Raw genomic sequence first — 26,268 nt, 5'->3', positions numbered from 1 at the left:
ACTAGAAGCATAACTATGTGAGATGATTTTTCTTTGACATTAACTTGACAAACACATGGTGAATGATCAGATCATGTCTGATACTTTTGTAGGAAAGAAGAAGAATGGTCAACTAAATAACATACGCAGACATGTAAATAACAGGATCAATGCATATTCAATTCTCAGATTATCTTAAAAAAAAATGCATGAACTTGCCTATCTGGAGTAGGGTAGCTGGAAATGACTAATGTATTCAGTGTGCTGAAATTATTAAAGAATATAAACAAGCAACAATTGGGCTACACTCAAAGGTTCTACATCATCATCTCCAGATAATGGAATATTATTGATAACTTCCTGTCAGTCAAAAGTGAGCAGTCATATAAAACATGACATAAACTACCAAATACAAATGTTACAAAAGTCAAATGAACAGATAACTTTGGTTAAAAACCCAACAGACTTTAATCAGAGGGTGGCGATGTGGATCCACAGCAAGGTTTCCCTAGGGAGACTCAGAGTTGCAGATGTCTGCTTGGACACAGAATCCAAGCATATTTTAGGATTGGAATTGAACAGGAGGATCGTCCCTTCACAGGAAGTCACGTAGTCATTTACTAAACAATACTACTAACAATGAATGGGAATTTGGAGCAGTATTTATATAACATTTTCGACATGTGTCCATACTGAGTCCATATGAGTTTGTGTGGTGTTGAAGAGAGTTCAGTCTGAGGCCAGAGCTTGTGATCTGATAAGCTTGGTCTTGGCTGCAGGGGGCTTTACATAGCTGTATGTGAGAGAGTGGGGGTGTGCATGGCTCTTTTGTGGTCCCCCTTACTTTAGAAGTCCAATGGGAGAATTATCTCCTTTCACCTTTATCAAAAAAGCGTGTTGAAGCCAGACCTGGTGTATCTCTCATTGTTAGTCTTAGCAGGGAGCTCTTACTTCATGGTGATAAAAGGCCTGGAGATGTTTGTTTATAGCAGATTACTCTGTCCTTTAGTAATAAAACTATCTGTTTTTAGGGTTATGTAGGAACACAGACCTCTGCCCTTAGTCTCTGAAAGCATTTGCATATAATATCCTGCGTGGCAAAGTCAGGTCATGGGTTTTAGAGTCTGCTGTCAGAATTGTCACATTACAATTGCATTTATTTTGTAATTTGTTATCCCATTACATTTAACTAGTGACTCCCCATCACTGCACACAAGGCTGCCAATGTCAGACACCAGTAGGAATAGTAAAATAACTCCTATCACTATCTACAGTATGGCTGTCCTGACTTCAATTCTTTTTTTCTATCAGACAGGGTGTGATGCCTTGCCTGTCACAGATGCAGGTTTACTTGTTGATGTTGTGTAGGTGTTACAGAGCTGCTGGAGCTATTAGCCTATAGCCAACAGAGCCTATAAGAAGGTGTGGCCTTAGTGAAATGAAATTCAACCTATAAGTTTTATTCTGTCAGTGTCTAACCAGATGGTCTCTAACTAGTTAAGCAGCATCCCATCCTGATTGTGTGGCAAATGCATTTTGCATGCTCACAGAGCTAGGGTCATAATATGTAACCTTTCGTATTACTGGTATTTATGAGGTAAGATGTATAGCTTTTGCTTTCAATCAGCGATGTCTCCTCTTTTGTTTCTTTCGATCTCATTTTCCCTCTATTGTCACAAAAGCATGTACACAATCACGCAGCCGAGCATTTCCACACATACTGATGAGACAATTCTCAAAGTAGCTCAACACCTCTTTTATCTCTATCTCTCATTCTATTCTCTGTCCTCCCCCATTCACCAATCCCTCCCATTGCCCCTGTGCCTGCTGTTCATCCATGTGTGATTGATGGTGGGGTGCGCACATCCTTTCCTCTGCCACTCAGCGCTCCACTGTCCCCAAAGTCTCTCCATCCTTCTCTCTTACCTGCCATCACCAGATGGCTCACCACCTGCCTCCAACAGTCAGCAAAAGCTGCAATTACCCTTCATGTCCAACAAAGGGAAACTCACCCAACAAATACACACCATCAAACTCACACATGCATGAGGAGATGGGGGAGATAGGAGAATAAGTAACATACTGAAAAAAGTAAACTGAGTGAACATGATCATTACACACGTGCTTTTATTTGAGGAGAAGAGTAAGTGGCTGGTAGGAGTAGTGTGACTATCTCTGTGGGGTGTCTATCAGGGCAGGGGAGTCAGGTATTCCTTTCAGCATGCTGATTACATTTTAAACTGTAATCATATGAATCTTTTCCCACAACCTGATTCAAAAACACATAGACAGAGGGATAGACCAGGCTTGAGTTAAAAAAAGAAACCAACCCATGAAAGAGTCAAATGAAACTGAAACATGCTTCTGCTTGCTCTGAGGAATCCACATGAGCATCATCAGAACACTTCAGTACAGCCTATAGATCCTAAGAAATGTGATACTCCCATATTAATTTGTGAAATGTATGTACTCTTGTTACCTTCAGAATCTCACATTCAAGCTTGCATACAGTCAAACAAATGCACAGACACATGGGCAACGTGCATATACTTGCACACCCACATATTTGAATTAATGATGGGTAGAGGAAGCAAGATTTGTTAGAACTACAAGCCTCTGCTTTATACCTTAATGATGGTTATTATTCTGTCATACTGTGACTCTCACTACACAGACACATTACTGACTGCAAGATATTTCCCTGTATACACCATAATTACATGATTGATTATGCATGTGTGTTGCTACTGTGTGTGTAGTCAGTTCCCTATTGCTGCTGATAATTGGAGTGATGACTGACAGCTGTAATAAACAGAAGCACTGCTACAACTCTGCTGTTGCTGGAAAAAACAAAAGTACAAATGGAAACAACTCAGAATTAAGTGTCATGAAAAATACATACACTTAATGGTTTATAATCCTCTTATCTGTTTTTGCAATTAAGTATTTTTCTTTGGTCTAGTTTGCTTCTGCTTTCCAAATAACATAATCCCAAAATCAATATAGTGCCGAATGAAAGACGTGTAAGGATTGTTTTTGTTTGACATTTTTTGTGGAATTCAGCTACATTACATGAATAACTTGTTAATTTTATTGTCAAAATCAAGAGAAAGGTTCTCTTAAGTGTGTAGCTCCAAAATTCTTCATTTCTTTATAGGCCCTATTTACTTTGCATTATACATATTAATGTTAATGTATGTGTCGGTGCTCGTCAATAAACTCACTACTTCAAATTTATCCTCAAGTGAACACTGATTTGGCTTTATTGAAAACTGGAGCTCTTATTTGATTCATGACCTCATGTGGCTTGAGCTGTCAGTGAAATATCCATGAAGTAGAGCAATGAGAATTACAGCAGGGAAAATAAAATGAAAAAAGTCCCATCTCATCCATGCATCAAACTGCCTTTCTTCGTCCTAATTTAGTCAATTCCTGGTTATGTCGAATATATCAAATAGGATTTTTTTCCCCTCTGATATTTCACATTGCATTTGTGTGTGTATGTATGTATATATATACATATATATAGTACGGTGATGTTACTGATTATTGCTGTTTGCAGGTGTGAATGCATGCATATTACATGGATGTTACTTGCACAGAGTCCAATCAAATGTTGTTTTCTCCTACTGTAGCAGTCAACGATGGGCACCCCTATTACATGAGTTAATCATGTAATAGCAATTATTCCACTCCACAGATCATATACCAACACTAGGCATTCACACATGTATCACAGATAACTCATCTATCTACTCTGCAGGATGTATTACAATTTGTATCTAGTATTTAAAATTTTGTTTTTATTTTTGTTAATTTTTTTGGTCTGTCAAACAGCAATAGGGAGGAAATGTCCTAAAGCATTACCACAGATTTGCATTGCATGTCCCCCTCACATTCACAGGACAGTAGCACCTTGTGGGCGTAGGACTTTACCACCAAACTCCACTCTCCTCGCTGACATCTCTATTACAGTGCAATCAAGTGGGATTTTGGAGGGGTGGGGGTCGGGGGTGGATTACATCAATGCAAGGGATCCTGCCAAGCTGAGATGGCAAACAGTAATTCTACAGAGCAAATTGAACTTAGAATCCAATTCCATGGACAGATTTGATGTGTTTCTCAGACCTGCTGCAGAAATGAACTTGTCGAAAGCCGAACTGCATAAGGAAACACCAAGTACTATATGCAGTTTTTGGATAAAATCAATTGTACTCATGCAGGTATGGTGAACATATTGTCAATGCATCTTGTTTATTTGATATTTCAGGTAATGCTTATCAAATAATACAACATGTATATAGTAGTTATAGTGTGCACTGTTGACCTAGTTTGAGTAAGAAGGTGACATCTTTCTTGCATTTTGTTATGCTTTGCATTTCTACATATCCTTTTAGGTTTTTCATTATTCCTAGCAATATTAAAGCTGCATTAATTAACTTCACCCTCTAATTTTTGACCATTAAGGGCGAATTGAAAACAAACTTGAGCAGTAGTTTCTCTTTTTCACCCCTCCTGCCCTGTTTCTGAAACTACGTCATGTGTGGTCACGGCAACCGGAGATGGTTGTAGCAGTCAGGTAGCGCAGCAGTAATAACTGGCTCCAGAACTAATGTATATGGAATATAGAGCCTGTGGTTTTCAGTGGCATTGCAGCAACACAATGTCAAATAGAGGTTTACATATTAGTGATATGCATATGTATGTCTAATACATGTTGTTTGGAGCGGGTGCAGTAACACAAGCAAATTACAGAAATGTTTTATTCCCCCCCCCCAAGCAATATTGATACAGTACTAATGTTCCAACCGCTATCGCATCGCATTCAGTGTTATATACTTGACACACATAACCATGAATTGTACTATGTGAAACAAGAGAAAGTTCATGTTACACTGTGATAGTTGAACAAACTCCCTATTTTTATGGTTGTGTTGGTGGTGTAAATTGAGCAGGGAGACAACACTTTTAGACAGTTTTTTTTTTTATTTTATTTCATTTATCCAAACGTGTGCTCAATCTTGGTAAATACAACTTTAATTTAAGTACATTGGATTTTTTTTTCTTTAATGGGGAAGTCCGTGCCTACTGGGGCATTATTATAGAGCATGGTGATCTTAGTCATCTCACAAACTCACTACTGAACTGCACCTGCTTGGCTCTAGTTTATTTCAGAATGTGCCTGAAAGGAGTCAGGCTTTGGTTGCATACAGGCAGTGATTTCCATTCCAGCAGATCGTGAGGGCAAATTCAATCAGGGGACAGTGGAAATTTAACCTGTGCTTTCCTGTAGATAAATCCATCCCTGTGTGTTTATATATACAGTTATATATAGTAATAATGCATTCTTTTTGTATTTAATCAATTTTAATGTGCTGCAGGTAATTAGAAACCACTGCCTTATTTTAATGCAAATGCAGCAACTTGCAAGTTGTGTGTATACGCTTTTATAAGTGTATGCATGCAGCGGCTTTTTCACCATTTTGCATCGGCAGCTTAAATTCAATTAGTTGGCTATTGTTTCTGACTAATGAATTAGTTAAAAGTGAAGTGCCCTCTCCACAAGTCAATTAAATCCATTCAAAGGCTCGGTAATTGTTTAACACTACCTCAGGTAATTATGTCTTATAAAATACAGTCACTTGATTATGTGTGTTTGTGGTCAGAACCTGGTTGTAGGGGCATGGTGGCTTCAGGTTTGTCTGTGGAACATGTACATTTATTTATCATTAATCTAAATGCACTCGGGCTCCATGTTTTGTCCACTTGTAAGGACAGTATGGTCCAATGAAAGATGGCTCTGTGTGTGTGTGTGTGTGTGTGTGTGTCTGTGTGTGTGTGTGTGTGCGCGCGCTTTTCTGCATTCTCTTGTGCTAGTTATTATATGGAGTGCCAAGAACAACAGACGTCCTGGGAAACCAGGGCTCGGTGCAGGAAATAGCGATGTTTAATAAACAGTTTGGCAGTCATTTGTATGCATGCAAACACACACACATTGTGTACACATGTATATAAAACTACCTCCAATACTGTATACATAAGATAAAATTTACACAAAGCAAGATATTTGTGGGCCCGCACAAAACTATTATGTGTATGGGTACCAATGCAGGTGTTTTTAGCACGTGTTTTGGAGTATGTGCAGGTGCACAATTTTGGCTTGCATACATTCTGCTTTTGGGAGGGCGATAGGGAAATGTGGCTGAAAATCAACTGATTGAATCAAGGAGAAGGTAGCTGAGGCACTTTATGGAGTTAATGACAATGTTTGGACTCTTATTTTGGGGCGCTTCCTGACTGTATGAAATGATGAAATCCAACTTTGGCCAGCTATGCTTTTGAATTGATTTCCTATTTACTGTTCTCCTCGGTAATAAAGGTCAGTAGCTGTTTAATGATATGTTAAGTGGAAGATTATTCTTATTATCTGAAATGGTGCATTGTAGTTAATTGGCTTACACAAAAGGCATGCATCAACAGAATGACATACTGTACATTAAATGGTGCAACAGAGGTCAGTGACTGCATAGCACCTACTGTATGTTCACAATCTACTTTTTTGTCAAACAATCCTTGGTTGACAGTGCCATTTTTAGCAGCATTCATATCATGGCTTTAGGGATCACATTGTGACCATACTTGAATATACAGTATTTTAGATGGAGTAGTATCCAAACATATCCACTATTGGCTGCAAATTTTGGTATAGCCACTCATGGTCCCCAGAGAATGAATCGTAATGACTGAAAAGTTTTCATCCAGCGAATTCAAATTACATTTTGAAGAGCTAATACTAGTTCCCGTCAGCCTCAGCTGTAGTTTGTGTGTATTGCTTATTAGCAAATGGTAACACACTCTACTACGAGTACCTGCTAAACATCAGTCTTGTGTCATTGTATGTTAGCATACTGGCATTAACAATTTAGCTCATGATGATCACAAAGTGAAGAATAAGAATACACAATTTCTATACCAATCTGCCACAAATGTTTGCTTGCATGAATTTGATTATCCAACGCAGTGTTCTGCCAAATGAGGCATTGTGGTCAGCCAAAGGTTGAGCCAGGTTAAACAGTTTTTCCAGATGACCCTGTTATTTTTTTCCCCCAGAGCTCTATGCTGGCAGCCTTCCTGCATACCCTGCTGTAATGAGAGGACTTTGTTTTCTCACCCTGAGCTAAAGGCGATCTGAACTCAGCCCTTGTCTTCATACATCCATCCATCAAATTTTCTGCCTGTGACCATAGGTGAAGCTTTTGAAATGAAGAATTACTGGTACATGGACAAATTACTTTATAGCTTAGCTCTACAAGTGTCTCTAAAATGTTAATTATATGCTATAAGCAATATCCACCAAAGGGTTTTAATTACAAGAATCATTGTGGTATTGTCTGAGATCCAAATTATTTGTAAATTTCAAACTTGAGAATAAAAATTCAGAAGGCATATGCACTGATATCACAGAGGGCATCAACAGCTCTCTTTCATTATCAGGTACAATGCATCTCCGTGCAAGTTTAATATGACTGAAAATTCCTCCTAATCCTATTCAGCTAGTGCATGATATGCAGGTACTGTACATTTGGAACATCACTGGGTGACAAGACGGAACCCCCTCCCCCTTAAATATACATATTCAGTAAGCAAGGAACCCAGGAGAGATGCATTCTATCTAATGAATGGGCTAGCCTGTCAGCAAGTGGCAAAGAGCTACTGGAAAAACTTAAAACAGCCCCATCCCAGTGGCCAAGACCTTAATGATCTCAGTCAACCACAAGACTTCCAAGGAAAACAATAATACTTAGGGATGGGTGGCAGATTGATACCAGGTCTTTGTGTATGTATTTGAGTTTGTGTGTTGTGCTTTTGTGGGAGCATTTGCCTCATGGGATATAAATCAATGTGTCAGTTAATGGCTTGAGTGACCTTTGCTGATAAGAAATGGTAGCCTTTTGAAATCTCTATCTGTCTCTGTCACTTTGGTCGTCTTCACCTCTAAACCACTGCTTTCTCTCTGTCACATACTGCTCATGTAAAGTCTTTAAGAATAGTTTGGTTTGATGGTTTTGCATTGATTTGCTTATTGTTAACCCATGCACAACTTAATTCTAATCCTGACTATTAATCTAATCAGCTACCTAACATGTGGCTGTCTTTTTCAATATCATGGTTGCCAGGAAGGCCTTCGGAAGACATTACCATAGCCCTTAATTATCCAGCTATGCATAGCCCAACTGTATTATGATTCAAGCAGCAAACATAATCTACAATTACATTTGTTGATCTTTTTAATTAATGTTTTGATCATATGAGATTAACTCACAACCATAGCCTAACATCTATTTAATGATCATAAATCCCTGCTGTTTTTAACACACGCACTTCTTCACCGGTTCTTCTCGTCTTTTCTATGCTTGTGTTAATTGCTGCCAGTTTTTCAGAACTTGTACTCAGTCTCATCACATCATGGATAATACACACCCACTGTGCTTTGACTGGATGTCTCACTCTTCCTTGTACATTTTGTCTCTCTCTTTCTCTCATCTATTATATCATTTCCCCTCTGCAGCACCATCTTCCCATCCACCCTTCTTGCCGTGTTTTTTTTTTTTTCCTCATGTACCTGACAGGTTTGTCATTACAGCGGTGTGTCATGTTAAATCTCTCCCCTGCTGTGGCATGAGTTTGTGGAGAAGGAAGGAAAAAAGGGGAGAAGGGGAAATGAACAGAGGAGTGATTTGTCGTTCCAGGTAGTTGCTCTTTGGGGAAGTGTAATGGGCAATGGCTCTTCAAAGTGTCTCCCATCTGTCATAAATGTTCATTGCAGATGGACACATACAACAGCCTATTGCCTGGCTGGGGTGCAGCTGTGTGTCACAGATTGAGACAGCATTTGAATGAGGATATATGTCTGCTATTGTACTGTATGTGTACCTGTGTGACCATGGGTATGTGTAGTTCGGATCTATATGTGTACTTACAGAGTACTGTGTGTTTAAAAAAAAAAATACTGTGTGAGTGCCTTTGTATTACACTATGGGGTCCGAAACCTGTTAACACACTCACATTGTAGGGACCAACGGAAATCACTGAATGTTAGAGTGGCAACATGGTTTAAGGTCAGGGTTAGGTGTTAGGCAAGTAGTGGTTATGGTTAAGTTAGGATTAGTCTACTGGAAACGAATGTAAGTCAATGTCAAGTCCCCACAAGGAATGAAAACACAGCATGTGTGTATGTGTCAGTGTGTGCATCTGTAGTATTTATTGTAATGGCTGAATGAGTTGGGATCCTGGCCACAGTGAGCTCTAGTACAATAAATAGAAACAAGCAGTGCCTAACAACACTGTCACTGTGCTCTGTGCTCAGGAAACTGCTCTAAAGCGCTGTTGTCAGTCACATCGCTTTCTCTCAGCTGCCAGTCTTTTCTGTCGTGTCTTTCTCTTTCTGTTTATCTCCATCTCACCTGCCTCTTCATAACTTTGTCACTTGCTCTCTCTTTTTCAGTCACTGGCTTTTCCTCCTTCCCTCCATCTGCTGCATCATGCATGTGATTTATGTTTTTCCCTTCATTTCAGACCTTATCTGTCTGTATTTTTCTATCTACGGCCTAGTTTTCATTGCCTTGCAACTTAAGAAGACACCGTCACTGTAGTTGTCGAGTAATTTGTATCATTTTGCCAGAGGAAGCATATAAAACTCCCTGACTTTTTGGAAAAGAGCACGGAAATCTGAAAGTATCAGAAAGAGCTGAGGTTTTTTCCCCCCTTAGTCTAAACACAAAATGACAGCAGAAAAAAAATCAAGTCATTTTCTTGTCTGGATTTTAGAATCCTGGCACTTTTTACTTCTCACTGGATTTTTACTACAATTCATCATATTCATTCTTACAATTTTATGATGTATTTTATCTAACCACTTCAGATAAGAGTGTGGTACCCAGCGGGACCTGTCAGCACCAGAGGGTTCAGGCCAGGTTCAGACAAAAATTTATAAATTACGTTCAGATCTGGGTCAGGTTTGGACACGCAGGTTAAACTTCAGGCGAGCCTGCTGGAATACTCAAATGTTTGCTTTGTTTAATGATAAGGGGAAAAACAACATATAAACTCAATTGCGTGGGGGTCGGGGTTGGACACCACACTCTTGGGCACAGGTCGGGTTTGGACAGAAATATGAATCCATGCTCTAATTTAGATGTCCACTTTACCTATTGAGGAAAACTGGATCCTATCCTAGCATGCATGGGATGAGAACTGAGATGCCAATATATCACCGTGCACAAAAAAAAAAAAAAAAAAAAAACACCTGAGGGGAAGCAAACACTTTCATTTTTGGTTTTCCACAGTTTGGTACAGACCTTATCCCAGATAACTGAGTCTTGCTCAGAGAAGGCAGTTTCCTTGAATTTCAGGTCCTCTAGTTGAAGAAGGTAATGACACAGCAATAGTCATGAATTCATTTCTGCAGCCCTGAATAATATATTCAACAGACTAAGCACACAGCAAAATGCTCTGAAACCCACTTGCGCAGCAGGGAGTCTGGTTGTTCCTAAGAATCAAGGTAAAAATACTGTCTGCTACATAAAAGCTGATTTCTTGACATATTCAGAATGGAAATCATTATTAGCACTTTATTCTCCAGTTCCATTTCAGCATTGTTTAATACAAAATGTTAGTTATGGCATTAGTGGGGGTGTGAAAAAGATGATTCAGTATTCCTACACGTATTAATTTTACATCACAAGTCACAGTATTTGGAGGTGTGTGCAGGTTTGCTTAAATAATTGACAAGGTGTCATTGTAAATATTTCATGTATAGGAAAGATGTAAAGAAACAAGGACTGATGGTGAGAAACACGACCCGCTTTCGGCTCTTTCCAGGATCACACACCAACTTGCATAAGAACTTGGTTCTCACATATACCGTACAGTAATGACCTTCTTGCTCACACACACATGCACAGAGATACATACACATTTACCCCAAGGATGTGCTCTAAATGCAGTCTATTCAGTTAATTTCCAGGACAGTGTTATGTTTCAGTGTATCATGGGAGCTGAGTGCTGCTGCTAAAAGGCTTGTTTCAGAGATGTGAATTAAAGATAATAAGTCTAAATTCTTATTTTCTCAGTCATGTCTTCCTCATCTCTGTGTGAATGTGCGCTCGCATATGATCAAATACAGTAATTTCTTGTTGTTTTGTGACCAGGCTTTTTAAGAATTTCTTAATACGAGTCCCTGGGACAGCTAAACAACTCATTATGGCCCTTATATTTAGAAAATACACATGTACCACTAATTTCATATGAAAGTCTCAAAGAAAGGTTCAAAACTTCATAATGCATAACACATTGTCAAAGTTTGTCATCAAGGAACTTCAGTCCCCAGGGTTTTCAGTCAAAGCAATTACAAAGGCTATATGTCCATTGATTTCTTCCTAGTGTGTTTCAAATGCCAATCAATGGAGTGTTTTAAAGTACAATTTCTTTTGTTTCTGAGAGCAGACATTTTGCAAAGTGTATGTAAGACAATAAAGAAAACCGTGTGTCTTACTTTGTGTGTATGTGTGGTGTATTTATCCACCAAGGCCATTTAAGGAAGAGCACAGTAAGAGCACTGAGGAAAAAGTACTGCCAAATCAGGTGATATAGTATCCTTTCTTTAAAAAAAAAGAGATCTGTATGAACTCTTTTCATTCTTAAAGGTGTTTGCTTTTGCATTTTGTGGGGCACTAAACTTGTCTTATATCTGGCAAACCGTTTCAGTTAACTCACCTTTAAGAACTGTCTCAATTTTAAGGTTCTGTTGACCAATCACATAGTTAATTCATCAATAAAATCATTTTTACTACCTGGCTACACATAGTCCCACAGTACTTAGGCATGCCTCACTAAGATTTGCTGCTGCAGGGTTCTTATGTAGATCCAAGAGAAGAGGCAATGTCTTTTTATTCATATAATGACTTGGCATATCTTCACCGACTCCCCTACAGCTACATAATTTAATCTAAAACTTTAACGTTAACAATGAGTTTAAAATGTAACTGACATATATGTACAATTTAATGCAGTAGCTAAATCTACCTTTTTAGAGCTTATTTGGTTTGGTTGAGACCATCAGAGATGTAGTAACTTACCTCACATTTCAGGCCATAGGGCAGGGAGCATTGTATTGGACTGTATTATATTGAAAAGTGTTCCAGATATTTATCTACTGCCTTTAGATATGCAAACATGTTAGAAGCAGTCCACAAAATAGAGTTGAATCAAGACCTCTAACACAGGGTCAACAGCTCCTCCAAGATAAATAATTGTAAAAGCAATGCCTTGCTCAGAGCACTAAAATAAATATAGGTGTACTTGATGTAATCAGACATCCTGTAAAATCGATCTATAAATCAATATAATAGGGTTTATTATACATGGTAGCATCATCCATGCAGCTAATACTATTGGGAGTATGACAAACACAAGGCAACATATCAAGTCTTTTGCTACATGGTGGGGCTACAGTATCTGTAAAGGTGTGTGTGTGTGTGTGTGTGTGTGTGTGTCTATAGAAAAAAGAAGGGTGGTGATAACAAGATGGCTGCCCACCGAGGCTTCAGAGACCATATATGTATGAGACCTTTAGGCTTGAGTGTCTGACTTGGCCTTGAAGTCAATTGTCCTGTGTGAATTCATCTTGAACACAAAATGTGTGCTGGGTTGAAAGAGAGAGAGAGAGAGAGAGAGAGAGAAAGAGAGAGAGAGAATGCAAGATGTGAATTGGAAAATAAAATGATCAGAATGAAATAATAAAAAAAAAAAAACAACTAAGCATTCGCTGTGAATCTGCACTTGTTTAGCATCAGATAACACACAGTCAAGCAAACCATATACAGATGTCACTGCTCCTTTGTGACTGTGATCCGATGTGTTTCAGTCTTTTCCATTGAATTTCTCCAGGCGAACGCCATGTTAACACGGGTACGGACAGTTTCTCAACTCATCAGTTGAAAGCACCTCTGTTTAATCCAGCATGTGTGAAGTGATGGAGACCAGACAATTTGACAGCTCTGGAAATAAGAAGGATTGGGTTGCTTTTTATGTCTTTTAAAAACTACATGGCCTGTGCAGATCTCAGAGACTTTGCTGGTTGGTTTTTATTGTTGGGTCAGGTTGTATTACATTCTATCACCAGGAGACAGAATATAACTAGTAACCTGAAAGTTTGGGGTGGAATTCAGGTAGGAAGTTGGAAACTCCATGTGTGTGGAATTCAGGTAGGAAGTTGGAAACTGAGTCCATGTGGTTGTTATAGCCCCTGTTTGAGCATATAGCTTCTTGACCTATAAGTGTGTTTCCTTGAATATAATGCTAGTGACAATGAGAAACGTGCAGAGCTTGGTGGCAGTGGTGTACTGGGCCTTTGTCATTATGGTTACAATAACAGATGGTTAAATTTATGGGACAGTTATAGTGTAGTCATGGTTTGGTTTAGAACCAAAAAACATCTTGGTTTGAGTTCAAAAAAGCACTTTGTTTGACTTTGTCGTACCTGAGAGGGTGGTCCCAAATAATATAGTTAATTCTATTCATAAAACAAACAAGTTAAAACTAAAAATCCTAAAAGTTTGACACCCCTCCTCTCTCTTCTTTTCCCGTCCTTTGTCTCTTCCCAGGGCACAGGTTTTAAGGTTCACTTGCACGATTAAAGTCTTTGCAATACCTGCAGCTTTCAGAGAAAGGATGCCACAGGTCCCTTTTGAACAGCATCTAATGTGATATCATCCCCATCTGTACCACCCACCCCTCCACATGCACACACCTGCTAACATGTGGGTAAGGGAAGTACTGGCACTTTTTTTCCCCCAACTTCAAGCACTGAGTACTCTCGACTGGGAATCCCCAGCCAACTAGTGATCTGTTATTCAGTGCAGATTTTGTGTGCATTTAACATCTTGCCATCTTTTTTCTAGATGCGCCACAGATCTCTTGTTTTCCAGCTGTTGGTTTTCTCAGCTGTGTTTTCTCAAACCACGTTCCTTTAGGCAATACACACTTGCCTGGTTCTGTAGTTAATATTTTATATATATTACGAAATAAAACTTTACTCACCAGAGGGAAGCCTTCCTCCCCAGACTCCAAATGAGCGTCTCCAGGGTATCAGCACCTTCACAATTTTACCTAACCACTTACAATTTAAAGTGACTGGACTGGGACAGCCTTATACATTTTTTACTCAGAATGAAGGTTTAACATGCTTCCAGAAAAACACAAAAGTGTTTCTGGAATTTGTTAGCTTTGGCACTACCTCAGTTTTCTCAAATTAAGAATTGTACTTCTTCAGAGACATGATCAAAGGGAGCGAGGCAGAGAGGAAAGGAGAAAGGTAAGAGGCAGAAGAAACTGAGCAACAGGGAGGAGAGGCGAGTTGAGAGGGATGGGAGCGAAAAACAAACAAATGAAATGGTGCCACCTGCCACTAAATCTTTGAAACATACATGCAACCACACACTCCCACATACACACACTCATATGCACACATTCCCCAAACAGACACACACAATCACAGACACATACACACCACCTGCTTGGGTGTTTGGGGAACTCTTTAGGCAAGTTGAGCAACGGTCTGACTCAGTCATCTCCAGCGTAAACACAAGCAGTTGCCGACGGTTACAGGTCTGTTGGAATGGAGTGCTGAAGGCGTGTGTGTGTGTGTGTGTGTGTGTGTGTGTGTGTGTGTGTGTGATCAATTGTTTGTGTGGATATGCAGTAAGGGACAGAGATGGAGCAGTGAGACAGATAATGCAAGAGTTAAAAATGAGTTTACTCATGACAGGTGTCTAATGAGAGGACACACAAACGCACACACACATGCTCCTGTATGTACATATGGACTATCTTGGTCCCTGATATGGATTTGCAGACTCACTTCACACAGAGGCCCAATTTAGTAACACCGATACACTGTAGTGCCTTGTTAATTCTCTCCCATCTGGCTCGAACATTGTGCATCTGAAAAGAACTCTGTGCGTTTGTGGGCTGACAAGGCAGTCATATTTCTTGGTGTAAAAACATGCCAGTTTTTAAATGCCAAAACACTTTTAATCAATCTTAAGAGTTTGTTTCTCCATCTCCCTCTTGCTGACGCTCTCTCTCTCTCACCCTCACAGAGACTGACAAACACATGCACATACACACCTGTCTGAAGTCCCAGTAGGGATGGTACAGGAAGCTGTGAAGCAAACCTGCAGCCAAGTGTGAACAGTCAATATGGTAGAAGGTTTCACAAACAAAACTCGCCTGCCCATATGAGCTAATACATGGATTTGTTTTATTTTTATACTTCTTCTCTGTACTGCCAGTACAAGATTTGTTAAACAAAAGGCTCAGTTTGTCCTGTGTCAAAGTTAGTGAGTACAGTGACAAAGCAAATTTAAACCTGATGAAAGGAGTGCATTAAATTTCAATCTAACAAAAACTGAAGTTTCTCTTAAATCCTAATGCCAGCTGACCTTTTATTCTGTAATAATACCTTTCCATTCTTACTTTTTGTTTTAGAACTCGCCTAGAATTTTTTTATAAACTTTCTCGAACCAATACAAAATGTATCACATTCTCCTGTTCTCTTTCGCACACAGCAGAAGAAGAGGCGTTTGGTAAATAAAGAAAGAGGTCACAAGGCAGACAAAATCTGGAGGTACTGGTCATGAAAACAAATGATGGTAAAAATAACAGAGAGATAAATGGACTTGCAGAAATACTGTTTGTATTGATCAGTGTGCCTCAGGTTGCTAAAGGCAATGACTACTGCTCTGATTCATTTCTGTGTAGTTCCACTTTCGTCATCTCCCTGCATTCATCCTTATCTGCTGCCTCCTTTGCCTCCAGCCTCACCCTATATTCATCTTCAACCCGTCTCATCACCTTTCCTCCCTCCTTCCATCAAAAACCCCATTAGTGTGATGCTGGCATCATTTACACTTAAATACTGTTGAGGGGGGAAGATGGGAAGTTTAGAGGTAGGAAAGGAGTGAGTGAGAGGTGTTGGCAAAGTTGTGGAGATGTATGAGCAAAAGTTTGTCTGCAGAGATTTGTCTTGTAGTACTCTGCAGGCTGAGTTTTCAGAATAACCTGCCGTCTTTTCACAATAAAACCTAGCCTAACCTCAGCAGAATGTGAGTGGCAGCGAGATTTATGTGGGATGCGTTGTAGCCGTTTCCAGTTGTTAATGAAACAGTCTGTGGAAGTGTCTGCGTCAGTGATCTTGTCACTTTGTGAGAGCATCAGTGCATTTACTGTGAGCGAGTGTGTATCATTATGTAAGCAAACTACTACACTTGTTTGTGTTTCTGTGTGTGTGTGTGTGCTTGTGCATGTTAGTGAAACAGATGTACAACATCCGCAACTTTCATAACCCATCACAGCCCTGACAAAACTACAAAGATCAATAAGCATGTATTATACGTCTCGCTCTGTGTATGCGTGTCTTTGTTCACCCTGTTCAACTTATCTTTGTTTACCACAGAGTGAGTAAAAGCTTTGTTAACTGGGCTTCACTAAATGAATCTGACAAAGTGCAGAGGGAAAAACTATGGTGGAAGAAGTAACATATCCAAGCAGCCATAAAACACCATAATCACACTCAATAACAAGTAAAAGTCCTGCATTCAAGTACACAAGTATTATCAAATATACTTAAACCATTAAAGTGTTTTATATTTATGTGCTAACAACCTTCAGTGAAGAATGCAAATACATTTTCCTTTTTTCTGAACTACAGTAATGATTCTGAGCAAATTTTAAATTGCCAGTATTAGTTACTGAAATATTTGCCTTGTGTGAAAGGTTGTCTATAAACAGTCGAACACAGTTCACTACAGTCATCAGTCCTATCAGCTCAACTGAAGCTTACAGTATGTGTTGTAAGCTGCAATTGTTCTACGTTTGGACTGTTGTAGTGTTTTCTTTTAAATTTTCTCATTGTTTTGCTGTATTTATTACGCTTATATTATGTCTGTTTGCTTTGTCTTTTTTAATATTTTATTGTGAAATGCTTTGTGGTGTCAGACCTAGAAAGGTGCAATAAAAATAAATGATACTTACTTTCTTACTTAAAACATTTGCTCCCGCATCCCTTCAGCAGCCCTGAGGCATGAACACACACACAAACGCAAAGTAAGACATTTTGGGACACCGGAGAAGATTGGCTGTTCTCTGGTGATCTCCCGATTTTCCTCTTTCTCCATGTCTGTTTTATACTTTAAGCATTTCATATTTTATGTCCAACCCTTGGCAAACACAAGTCAAACCTAATTTTTCATACTTGTTTAGATAATTTATATAGAGTAACAACTTTTGTGACATTTCAGCAGCATTACATAACATATAATGTAGTTAACAATCCAATATATAGATTTATTCAATTTTTTCTGCAAAACTTGAAAATATTAACTCCATGGTATATGTTGCAAGACATCTGCTGTATGTTGCTTACAGTGGTGGCAAGTAACTAAATACATTTACTCAAATATTGTACTTGGCTCCACCTTTAGCATCTGTAGCTGTGCTGGGTTTGTTCCACACCAAGTCAGTATATACTAACAGTTCTTGGACCTTTATTTAAATCATAGTTTTCACTTTTGGAAGTTTATTGAACAGGTGTGGACTAGACTTGCACATTCATGTTGTCAACAGCATCAAATTCTATAGTGTACTCTGTTTTCTTACTGAGTATTTGTACTTTAAGTATATTTTTGAGCATGTATTTAGTACTTCAACTTGAGCAAGGAGTTTGAAGTGCTACTTCTACAGTGTTTATAGTGGACTACTTTTAGTAGTACTTTTAAGTATTGAGTTTGTGTACTTCTACCACCTCTGTTATATTGTCGGGCTTAAAAGCAAGTTGACCTCTTTCTGTAAGAATGAATTATCTTCCTTAGCCTTTAGGCACTGGCTCATCTGTCATTTTGTTTCTTTGTCTCTGTTCTGTTTTCCTGTTTAGCTTCTTTGACATTCTGACTGCTTCTTGTCTTATTATACGGTATTCTCCAGGGGTTCCCTCTTTCATTTCCCTGTCTCTCGCTATACATTTTGTCCTTCCTTACTTTACTTTTTTGTCTTTTCAATTTGATGTTGTCCTCTTGCTCACATGGAGAGTTAGGGCCTTGTGTCACACCCTAGAACCACAGTGCAGAAACTTAGATGTGCACTCCCCCATCATGGCCAACAAACCGCATACACCCTCAACTTACACACAAGATGATTCCATTTTAACAAGGAGACAAGGAGTCACTGCTCCTCTGAACATGATGTTAACAAGTGAACAGATTCTAAGTTAACAAGGTGTTATCTGCCTTGAGCCTTGCCAAAATCATCCCCTTCATGTTTCACACTTGCACAAAGCCCTCATCAGTCACTGTGGCCATCAAAATGTCTTTAACTGCAGATTCAGACCTGCTGCTTTAAAACTTATTCATCTTCAAAAAAAGCATTTTCAGTGGCCAAGAACAGAGGTTTACCAAACCTTGGTGGGATTGCAGAGTTATTTATAGATGTGCATTACACTGCCCAGATCACTAAAATCCACACTCTAGAACTTTCATACATGGCTTTCAAAGTGGCCATCATGGACCACAGTAACAAACCACACAACAGTGACTCAAATTACTAAATATACACACACAGGCAAGCACACGCATACACAAACAAGTACAGTGCCCCCCACCAGCTCCAACAGAACTGACACACACACGGTCCTCTTTTAACAAACCACACACCAGTGGCTTTGTTCTGAGTGACTGCTTTAATCTTTAATGTGCTTTGGTTGCTGGTGGCTGCTGATGTTTGGACCTTTAGATTGCCTCGCACTCTACTGTTGTCACACTGCAGAGGTCAGTTCAATAACTTACCTCCCCTGGGCTGAAATACACAAACCACATCAGGCCAATTACACACACTGACACGCAGACACACAAGCATGGACACTCACACTGATGCTCACGGAGTTGCATACCCATGCGCTCATCCAGAAATAGCCCTCTCTTCTACTGACAGGCACACACACACACACCGTCTTGCTCACACATTCTCCATTCAGTTTAATGTCTCTCCTTTAACATGAATTAGCGATGCTTTGTGTGTTCGCCTTGACCTTTCATAGTGAAACTGAACGTTATGAAGAAAACTCGGTAAGGCATGTCAGCGTGACCTGTCTCACCACTTTAGCGTGGCACTGCTTTTTTAAGCATTTAAGCTGCACATTTTCCTCACATTCTCCTGAAGAATGTAATTAAACGCATCTATATATTCACACATCGGACTGCAGTTGCTATGTCAACATTTCCATGCATATATAATTATATGAAACCAATAGATTTTTTTTTTCTTTATTGCCACACATGCATACAAACTCGTGCATTCTTGTTTTCTCACACACACACAGACCAAATGTCCTCATAATACACAAAAACCAACACACATACACACACAGACACACATATCTTAGTTTTCATCACTTGTGGGGACTTTGACTTGCATACATTTCCCGGAGACTAACCCTAACTTTAACCATAACCACAACTTGTCTAAACCCCTAACCCCCAAACCTAACACTGATCTCACTGAAAGCAGGGCAGTAAGCAAAATGTGACCATTAAACATGAGACAAAAAAGATGCAAGACCAGAGAAGGTATAAAATTATAAAAGGGTAGAAAACAAGGTTTTCTTTGACAATAGTAGGAAAGAAAAATGAAACTTAAAATTTAGTGCTTTAATGTTAGTAGTTGGCTAGTTATTAAAGTCAAATTAGCAAACTCATTTATTATAAACATGACTTGGCTGTCACCAGCTATAGTTCTGTCTCATTCACAGAAACCTTAACTCAAGTTGTGGATTACTAGGCTTAATAAAAGTACACATTTGTAAAGTTGGTGAATCACATAATCGTACACACACACATTCCCATTATCTCCCACACACATATTGAGCATAAACATATGCTGGAGTTTAATCCCAGAAAAAGTAGGACTTGGTGCAGCCCTTGGCCACTATTTAAAAACAACTCAGAGCAATGATGTGGGCTGTGGAATCATTTTTCTTGCAAGTCATAATTCTCTGTAAAAGACCACAGAAACAAATGTTTAGCAAAAAAGCATACAAGTCTGAAGTAAAATGGTTAACTATGGAGTATATCTACAATTGTAGTTGAGAACACGATCAAAATGTACATTTAAAAATTTGACAGTGTTCACTGCTTACATTGTCACTGCATTGCTAACTAAACACAGTTGTTGTGAAACTTAAAGGCTTAATTCATAGAATAATTTCAATAAAGTCAATTCAGGGGAATAGTTTCGCATATCAACAGAAGTGATGGAAGTCACGTGAACGCCATCCCACACAGCGTTTTATTTTAGACAATCCAATACTTGCTTCCGCAGTACCCAGGGATAAAGCTGTGGTTGTAGCTGTGTCTACACAGAGGCATAATGTACAATTAGGTGACACAAGTTTTATTTGTGTTTATCTTGGGTTGGCAGAAATAATAGGTGTTGTTGAATACAAAAGAAATGTGTATTTAAAACCCTAGCTGTATGAACATAGGGCTCTGCTGACATGGTAACGCATGTTCTGCTACACAAATTTGTCAGGTCTCCACAGAGTGGGTTATCACATAAAGCTATATGGTCAGGTTTGGTTTTCTATTATAATGTTTTCAAACTTTTCTTTTTTTCTCTTCCTGACTGTGCCAGTCATCTGCATCCATGCATGCTTTGTTGTGTATATGGGTAGAAAAGAAGCCTAAATGCTCCAGCATAAATCCTCTTATTCAGGCCATGCCACAACCACTGCCATGATGTTTCAGCATTAAGTCTTCATTGGGTACTGTGTGGTGTGGGTGTGTATATGTAGTGTAACCCACGTGTTGTCAGCCTGCTACATCAGTGGTCAGTAACGGATGAAGTTGGGTGCAAAAACTGGATCCAACCTCTGATCAGGTTTGGGCTTCAAGTTTAGCATTTGCTGTGGGATTTGTAAGGTTGGGTCTTACTATAAAACACAGGTATGGGCTGATTTGGGTCTCGGTTTTAGACCTCTGACACGCTTACAAGAACTCAGTAGCTCTGACAAGCTGGGGCTGACTACCTCCTCGCCAGTGGTTGGTAAGACTGGCTGTAATACAATATGTTTGCTTGGTGATATTACAAGGTTGTTGGCAAAATCTTTGTACTGGCTCCCACCAGCTGTGGCTCTGGGGATGCAGTGACATAGGCCTTTAATGTAACAATCTGCCATCATATTCCAGAAGTGGTGGATCCGTTGTAGTGGCACATTGTAATTTGAGGAGATTGCTGAGAAAAGGCCCACCACTGCTAACAAGTTCAGTCTGGCCAGTTCCAAGAAGTCCGATTGCTAAACACTGAGGTGCATAAAAGAACAGCTACACACTCTTCAGACAAACCAATTTTTGGTTGTATTGTCATCTGCTGTTGCTGAGGGAAAGTGGAGGAGGAATTAGTTGATACTTGCCATTTTATATGGGCAGTTCCCATGGGATGGAGCAAACTCTGATTGGCTGCTGACGTACATGCACACTTTCACAGTTTTGATCCACAAAGGTCAAATCTGAAAATACTATTAGTGGGACAAGCTGATGTGAAAAAGACAGGGGATTCTTAGAAGCCACAATCTGCACAATCTCTGATATGTACTATATGTGACCTTGTCTCAATGTCTGTTTGGTAGAAAGAAAAGTGCATTTTTCTAAATACCTTTCATATTAAACCGGTGTATAATCATTGTCATATAGCAGTGTTCCTTATACACTGACCTATTTGTGGTGAGCCACCACACCAGCACCACATATAGATTTTAAATATATAGGTTAAATCTTATTTCAATGTAGTGCCATTCTTGTGCATGTGTTGGCTTGGTCTCTCTGTGCGCCTCTCTCTTTCTCTCTCTCTCTCTCTCACTCTCTCACTCACTCACTCACTTACTCACAAACACACACACACAACCCTCTCTGAACAGTTCCTCCTGTCTGTATTTTTTTTTTAACACAAGACTGTCAAACATGGAGATCCAACTCTTCTAATGTGTTATTAGCAAGCTCAAGCTAGTAAGGCTAGCTAAGCTAACATTAGAATGCAGCTGTATTCTAACAGTCTTACATTGCCTTGCCTAAATCAGTGTTTCCTGATTTAGGCAAGGCAATTCTGGTCCTAACTCTAGAGTGCAATCAATCACTTCATTTATACATTCATTTACTTCATGTATACACTCATGATAATTAAATCACACAATTTCACACGCAATAAAATGTAGCTACAGCAGTGTGACAAAATCACAGCAGTGAGCAGTGCACAAGTTATAAAACATCTACACTCTTGGTTTATTCAGGATCACACTTTCATGAGTGCAGTGGTCGAATGATTTGCTGAAAGAATGGCGTATCTGGTGCCATGTTACATGCTCAGTGAATGCACAGAACTGGGTTATCATTCAAACACATCCATCCTGGTCACACGTGCACATGGGAACAACAGGACAAAAACACTTTCACAGGACACACAGGCGAACTGGAAACATCAGTCTGCTCACACACACACACCCACACACACACACACACACACACACACACACACAGCATACTCTAGTATTATCATATCTGTGTACAAATACTCAGGACAGTGTATTTCTCTTCACAGGTCTGTTATTCTATCATCAACTAGCCTGAAGCGGACCAAGTAAAAGAAATTAACAGAAGGTACAAAGCTGGGCAATTAACTCACATCTCCAGCTTGATGAATAATAATGTCACCTTGAGGCTAAACAAATGGCACATGGAGATCAGTAACCTTACTGGGTATTCTTCTAAGTATGAACTTCACAAACTGTTAGGAATAAGCAAAGCACCTATTGATGAGAAATGAATAACTGTGACAATATAAATGCCGCTGACAATTCCACCGCTGCCATTGACATGCAAACCAAGTGGATCTAGCATTAGGACCTTTTCTTTACTAAAACAAAGGGACTCTTTTTGTGGTTAAACTAACAATAGTGACCTTTACATAAGTGCATAATGCAACTGCCATCTGTTAAACTAAGGATATCTTTGAATGCCTTTGTCATTTAAAAATTTGACAAAGTCCTCCCTTGCAAAACCCACTGTGCCTTTATTATGTATGGCCAATGGGAAAAAAAAATATGTTAAAGTTGCAGGCACAGTGTACATTGCTTTCTTCTTTTGGTAAATGTTTTTTTACCAAATAAAGCACTACAAACTAGTGAAAATGCTTATCAATAATAGACAATGAAATTCAACACCGGAAGTATATGTGGAATATACTTTAGTTGTTGTTGAATTTCAGTGTGTATTTTATTCTTTATTCTTGATTTATTCTTTCAAGTATGTAAAGACAGTTGATATGTCAACACACATAATTTTACACATATCCAACAAATGCTAATCCAATATCAATTTGCTTATACCTAGTACATGCTTGAATGGAGTAGGAAGAAGTCAGACTTATCCAGTCCTACCCCATGACATCATCTTACCATCATTGATTTGCATGCAGTATCTCTACATACATGTATGTATGCATACAAAAATAAACTTTCATGACAAGCATTCTCCAAAAAGTGAAGTCCTTAAACAAAGTCTGTCACATCTCTTGTGTGTGGTGAAATTCCTACTGAGGATATACTGTTAATGTATGTATTGTATGTTACAGAGATGTTGGTATCAGTAAAAAGCTCATAGACAGCGTATTTGTTTTCTGCCAGAACATCTGATGGCGCCGGACAAGATCCAGTATCCAGCATTATTAGACTTTTCTATGGTTAGGTTTAGGTGTTCACAATACTTCAAGGCAATGGTTCTGCTGAACTCTGGACAATATCCATGCAATCAAGTCTAGACTTTGTCCAGAGTTGCCCTTTCACAGATGTAGCTCACAACAGGAGCTGTCAGATGCATTATCATCTACTGGAAATACTCTGTTTAGTTCATGTAAAGGGGGGGCACCTGAGTAGAGCACAAAGGAAGCAGAACGTGATGCAGTCACACAGCCAGTTTGTAATTTGGTCATAAACAACCAGTTCTCTTGCTGTGCCTTAAATTTGTCTGACGATTCTGGCACCAGCTCCTAAGAAGTTCCCAAATCTCCTTGTGTCTCCAGTTACATATTTTTGTTGGTGTCTTCATTGTAAGTGACCGTCTTCTTCATTTGATGTTTGTATTCTTGTGGTTTTTTGCCCACCACGTGATAGAATGTCATCAACGTGGTCATTGTAAATACTCCAGAGTATATTTGTCTGTTTTCTTACATTGGCTCATTCAGGATCACTTTGTACTAGGGAGCTGTCTGAGTAACGGCCGTTTAATATCTGACTCAGGCATTTGCATTCTCATATACAGCTCCTCTGGGTAATATCTACATAATTTCAGGGTTTCATTGCATGTCTGAAAAGGATTCACAAGACTTTGGATGTACCCACTGACTCAGGTACAAAACAAGAAAAAAGAAAACATTGGTTCTACTAAATGTGTAAGCATGCCTTGCCATGTGGTAACTGGCCCTTGCAAAAAAGGAGGGGAAAAACAAGAAATAAGACAAAAAAGACACAACAGTTTGGGGAGAGCTGAAGAAAACACAGTATAATCCTAAAAACACAGTGAAGTCAGTCCAGAGAACAAGATTCCAACAGCTTAGTTTATTTGTAACCCTTTCTCTTTGATTTCATGCCTTGTCAACAACTTGTGGGGTTGCCTAAAACATAGTCTCTATTTTGTTTACACTTGGCCTGTTTCCTACTTACAGTAGTGGCACACTGCCAGTTTATAGAAGCTCTCAAAGTAAGGTTGCTTCACCTGCAATGTATCTCACATCTTAGCCAAATGCGTGTTATAATTTGCACCAGCACTCTTACACAATCTCCTCATTCTTCCTTTCTGCATACACAACAGTACTGACATGATGCCTGTCAAAAAAATCTCAAAAGCAAATGTTTGGTTTATTCAAAGAATGACTAATTTATGGAAAGAACAGCAACTTAATGACCTTCAAATTTGTTTAGGTGATTTTGGATTAGAACTTGAACTCTGGTTTGCCAACATTTTAAATGTAGCATTTTTATTTGGCATCTATAAAAATGTATAAGAAGCAATAAGTAAAATCATCTTAAACAGAACTGAAGTTAAGGTGCAAGCATCTGAAGCTACTTTGTGTGGGATTAGATTTGTTAGCTGATTTGAAAGCCTATGGCAGCAGATGCGGGTTGCAGCAAACAATGTGAACTGACGCATGGAGCATACAAATTGACTAAACAGTCAGAGTCAACTGATGCATGGTGAATTGCAAATGACATCCAGCAATGTATTTTACAGAGCAGTGAACATTTACTTGGCACAGGCTCCCTCTATCTGTCTCCTTTGGTTTTTCAGAGATGTACACAACTACAACTTGGTTATCTATTACATCAAATGTCAACATTTTGTCTGCTGGTTATTTATGCTGAAGTTTAGCAACTTTAGCAAATTGTCCCTGCTTCCTTAAATTAATGCACAGAAAAAGAGACATAATGTATTGCTTCCGTGTTTGCCAAATGTCCAAAAAGTAGTTTGTTCTAGAGTCGTCACATAGCAGCTGTAATTTAAATCTTACTTGACAGCCTTAAATAGATTAAGAATCAGTCCAACACACTAATTACATTTTACATTGATTAGATGTGAGGTAAGAGGTAAGATGTCTGATAGAATTTTAAATACACTAGCTAGCACCTGGGGACCATTATCCAAGAGTTAATATACTCATACATTATTTTTTTCAAAAATCTTAGAAGCAGGTAATGTCAAATTTATCCCCAAATACCCATGAAAGACTCAAAGGAATACTGATTTTGTCAGGCCTGCCAAGTAAGAAATACCTCAGACTCCACTGGCAGATAATATCAGTACTTTTCATAAATTGTAAAACCTTGAGCTCTGAATTCTTACTTTATTCATAGAGATGGAGTTGTTCCATATGTATTAATTGTGAATGTTTGTTTTTTTACCTTTTTTCAAATCTTTATTTTACTCTCTTTTATTTCCATATGAAATCATCCTAAACAAGGAATTTCCATGTGTTTGATGTGTGTACTTCTCGCTGTCTCCCTCCCACTTTTTGCATCTCATTGCCATATTAACAGGCTCTCTTCTCCAGTCTACCTATGTAGCAAGCTACTCCTAAGGGAAAGCATGGTGCTTCAGCACCTTGTGCTTTCTTAGTTAAAAATAGTGCTCCTCA

The sequence above is a fragment of the Monopterus albus genome, unplaced genomic scaffold (assembly GCF_001952655.1).
Source record: "Monopterus albus unplaced genomic scaffold, M_albus_1.0 scaffold46.1, whole genome shotgun sequence".
NCBI classification, from domain to species: domain Eukaryota; kingdom Metazoa; phylum Chordata; class Actinopteri; order Synbranchiformes; family Synbranchidae; genus Monopterus; species Monopterus albus.
Note: the sequence above shows the minus strand (reverse complement) of the source record.